A 4,802-nucleotide genomic window follows, 5' to 3' on the forward strand; every position below is an offset into this window, starting at 1 on the left:
TGTGCCTCCAGGACCCACAGGTGCAGGTTCCAAAGATCGGGACGCGGGTGCCAGAGGGTGCCCCGTCTCTGAAAAAGGAGGTCCTTCCTCAGAGGGATTGGCAGGGAGAGGCTGTCACGAGGAGCACCAGTTCAGAGAACCAAGTCCGGGTGGGCCAATGAGGCACAACCAAAAGGACCTGCTCCTCGTCCTCCCTGATCTTGCACAGGACCTCTGCAAGAAGGGTCACTGGGGGAAACGCATACTTGCGGAGGCCCCGCGGCTAGCTGTGCACTAATGCATCCGTGCCGAGGGTCCCGTCGGTCAGGGAGTAAAACCAGCGGCAATGGGAAGTGTCTGAGGAGGCAAACAAATCTACCTGTGCATCGCCGAACTGTTCCCAAATCAGCAAAACCGTCTGGGGATGGAGTCTCCATTCCCCAGGATAAGGCCGTAGTTGCGAGAGCTCGTCGGCTGCACGATTCAGCTCGAGGTCGGTGGCAGTGCGCAGCTCTTGCATGAGCCCCGGGTCAGCCCTGCCCTTGTGCATGTCCCTGAGCACCTTCGCCTGATGGAATTGAAGGATTGTCATGGCATGCAGGGTGGAGGCGGCCTTCCCGGAAGTGCATCAGGAGGTTTGGCGACCCTTTGGCCGCCGCACTGTCGAGGGCAGAGAAGGCGGAGGACGCCGCCCCAGCACTCACCGCCCCCAGGAACCAATCATCCAGCCTTGAGCGCTCAGGGGAGGGCGGCTGGCGCCACTCCAACCCGATGCTCTCAGCTGCCCGAGCAAGCATGGCCATCAGCTCTGGATCCGACTCGGACAACGCTGGCACTCCCGAGGGAGGCAACGCAGCTGAATCCTCATCCCCAGAGGAATCAAGCCCGCCTTGTGATGCTGTGAGTGTCCACCGGAGCCCCGAATGAGACACTGGGTCCCCGAAAGGAACGATGCAAATTCCGCAGACCCATGGTATTTTTATGGTATACCATTGGCTCGTTTTCTAATACACCAAAGTGATAGGGTTCACTAGCGAAACCTCCATTTCTTCAGTCACTGACGTAACTTGTAGTGACTGACTGAAAGGGAACTTGACAGTCCTACACAAAACACTCACCTGAACCCAAATGAATACCTTTGGCCTGAACTGGAACCCAACTGTGAACCAGACCCCATTGTCCCACATCATTGCCTGACCTCAATACAAATGTTTTAACTTCCTTTTTAAGCGAACACTCTTCTTTAAATTGACATGTTTTTCTGTTGTCATTGTCCTGTGCTGAAATGGCCTCCATTTAGCCTGTAGAAGTATCTTCCTGAGGCTCTGGAGCAAACCAGAAAGGTGAAACGTTGACATGAGTGCTGGGGTTTCATTGTTGGCGGGACAGTTAACAAATGACAGCTGTTAATTTTCAGTAGGCTGATCTGGTAATTATGGCCATGATTTATTTTGCGGTCCAGACTGTCTCTGTTAGACAGAGGATACCCTTTAGGGCCTGGCTGGCATTTAGCCTCCTCTCTGTGAATAGTCCATATTGGAAGAGAGAAGCAGATTAGTGGAGAAACATCTTCATCGGTCTGAGCTGGGCAATGTCAGCGATGACACAACAGGAAATAAATACCATTCTATACTGGATTCAGTCAGTCACGGATATTAACCATCAAAGAATAAACATTAAAGCAGAAGAGAAAATGTTTACTTGCTGACGACACAATCTGTAATGTTGGAAAATGTCACTTGCACTACAGAAAACAGCTTAGTTTTAGAAACATATGGGAGGAGTCAATATAAAATAACTATATTACTAAAATAAAACTACTATGATTTTTGGACAAACAGTAAGGATACCATTATGGCAATTCCATGGAATTTTCTACATGACTAACACTATTTTTCAAGAGTTTAAGAATTTTTCGAGAGGAGTGAATCCATTTAATCTTTCAATTAACAGCCAGAGCATATAAGCAGCTGCTCACCTTGCTCCAGCATCAGCTGTTTTGGCATCCCTCCACCTCCCCAACTCCACCAATATAATTTAGGTATCTACCATACTCATTATCCATGTTATGATTCATGTCTTGTGTTCCCCTCGTCTTGTGTGGACTTTTGTCATTTCCTGTCCTGTGCAATGTTTTGTAGTCCTTTGTAGTTTTTCTTGTTTATTAGTCTCCCCAGGGGCCTATACCATGAAGCCGGTTTAGGTGGCTAGCCAGCTATGTTTCAGTTTAGTTTCCGCCAACCCTGGGTTTTAGGTACTATAAAAGTAGCTCGGCTTTAATCGGTGTTCGTCGCCATGGTCTCTTACGCTGCACGGCTAACCTGCTCCGGGGCAGGTTATGTTCTGGATTCAAGATCTCAGACTGAAGTTTGACCAATCAGCTGAGAGCAAAGAAACATATAGGTGACATAACTTATTTCCAGTGTCTGTTGCAATGACTTCACCTTTTCTTCCAAATCCGGTGACATCTCAGCGCAAATTGTTAGTCGAGCAATTCGTAAAGAAAGAGTTTTTAACATGACAAAATCCCTTTGCCTTTCCTGATAGTTATTTGTATGAAAGATACAGATTTTCCGCTGAAGCAATGTATCTTTGCGAACTTCTTGATTCGCACCAAAAGAATTTAACACGTCGAATTCATGCACTACTGTATCGCAAATATTGCGTTGCGTTTTTTTGCAAGTGGTACATTCTTGCACGGTGGGTGACGCACAGAAGCTAGGGGAAAACACGGTTTGTCAAACCATTCGCAAGGTGGTCCTCGCTCCGCAGGAGTACATGAATAGTTTCATTAATAGTGTTCCCCGGACATTTATCGACCATGTCCATAAAAGAGGGCTTTTATAAAATTGCCGGTAAGATATATTGATAGGGTGACATCACATGAACACATTTTTTTTTCGAAAAGCAAATTTCACAAATGTACTATACAATACATGTTAAGAATTATTTTAAATATTTTTTATTATTATTCTGTTAATCTTATGACAGGATTCCCTAGAGTCATTGCAACATGTATGCAGTCTATTGCTCCAATCTCCACTGCTCTAGGGGAACATGAGGCAGATTATGTTAATAGGAAGTCCTATCACAGCCTTAATGTTCAGGTAGAGATGATGTGAATATGTGAGATGATTATTTTCTGTGATATGAATCTTTAAATTAATAGTAACATTAACAGATATAACAATGATCTACTAAACATTTCATCTGCAGATGACTTGTGGTGGTCATGAACGTATGATCACAAGTTTGGATGCCAAATGGCCTGGCTCCAGTGCTTGACTCACGAATCTTTGTTGTGTCAGCGCTTTGAGGAAAGCAAGTTAAATTTGGTACAGTACAAAACACTGTTAATTTGAACTGAGATAGAAAAACCTACACAATAACCCCCTATCATGACCCTCAGACAGGACCACAGCACCGCTTCAATGTGGCCCTCAGTAAAACCAGAGTGAAGATAGAGATGACCTCTGGCCTCCTAAAGGCACGTTTCAACTGTGTTCGGCGCTTCAGAGTCACCAGAGCGGACCACACAGCTGGTGCAGATGTAGATGCAATCACCATACAATATTACACTTAATAAAAGCACATTGAAACTGCAGATAGGTCTCAAACTGTTTTATTGGTTTTGTGGGATGGGAGGGAGAAAGAGAGCAAGAGAAAGTTGCATTAATAAATATTCATACTAAAGTGTTACTTGGTTAAATAAGTTCACATACTGAGATCAGTTTTATCCAACTGTTTGATCTCCAATGTTTTATTTTTATAAAAAAAATGTGGAGCCTCCTCAGCTCACAGTCCACCAGCTCCTTTAGTGTGCAGTCTAGTTCAAGTCTCCTTTAGTGTGTAGTCTAGTTCAAGACTCCTTTAGTGTGCAGTCTAGTTCAAGACTCCTTTAGTGTGCAGTCTAGTTCAAGACTCCTTTTGTACAGGGCCCTGACTGAGTCTGTTTCCACCTGAAACATAATTCCACCACAAACATGATCATTACAAGTTTTCTGGAGGCTCATCAAATTACAAAAAGTTCCTTGACTTCCTACAAACACAAGACTGACTGTAATTTATGTCAAGGGTTTTAAATCCTTACACATTTCTTCTGAAGCCCATTGAGGTAGAGGCCTCAGTTTCTGGGGCAGGTTGTGAAAAATCCTACAATAAAAGAGATGTGTAAGGGCCAGTCCCTTTTTTATGCCACACATTCAAATGTTTGCCATAATAAAAAGCCCAGTGCATTCACATCAGCAACTGTCTGAGAACACACAGACAGAGTGTCTTCATCATTTCCTCCACCCTAATAAATAAAAATAGGCCAATGTAAAGCATAACTGTTGTAAAGCAGGTTATGTTTGGTGTTCTGTCTGCTGCATACTGACCTCTGTGAGGGAGACTGTGTGTATGTGTGCTGGCTTCAACAGGGACACTGTATTTCCCTCTACTGCAGAACATACAGTCAGACATATTTAAAACTTAAAAAAGTAGTAATGTATTGCACATGTACCCAGTGTTACTTACTTAGAGGAGCCAGCACCAGGGTCAGATTGTACAGCACCTGTAATCCCATCCATAATCGGCCGTCCCTTATTGCCTACTCAGAGCCAACCGGTTATCTCACCCTAACCGCCACAGTGTATTCTGGTTTTCTGAATTTAACTCTTTATTTCGGTTTGCTGCAAACAAGTGTTTGTGATAAAATGTTCACAAAAATAATAAAAGGTTGTGGTATATACTCACCACTTTGAATTATATTTTTATATTTTGTCTTTATCTGCTACCAAGAACATTTGGAGTTGGGGTTGCATCTAAAAATCAATGAATATTAA

At 44.0% G+C, this 4,802-nt stretch overlaps 1 long non-coding RNA gene across 1 annotated transcript; it reads right to left on the minus strand.

The window, feature by feature from the left end:
• Positions 1-3,759: 3,759 nt before the first annotated feature.
• On the minus strand, positions 3,760-4,356 carry LOC309491512. The gene is made up of 2 exons (XR_014203156.1): positions 4,070-4,356; positions 3,760-3,938 (listed from the first exon to the last, which is right to left on the minus strand). It is a non-coding gene; the product is annotated as an uncharacterized lncRNA (long non-coding RNA).
• Positions 4,357-4,802: the final 446 nt, after the last annotated feature.

This window comes from Leuciscus leuciscus (genome assembly GCF_965113295.1).
Source record: "Leuciscus leuciscus genome assembly, contig: HAP1_SCAFFOLD_298, whole genome shotgun sequence".
Taxonomy (NCBI): domain Eukaryota; kingdom Metazoa; phylum Chordata; class Actinopteri; order Cypriniformes; family Leuciscidae; genus Leuciscus; species Leuciscus leuciscus.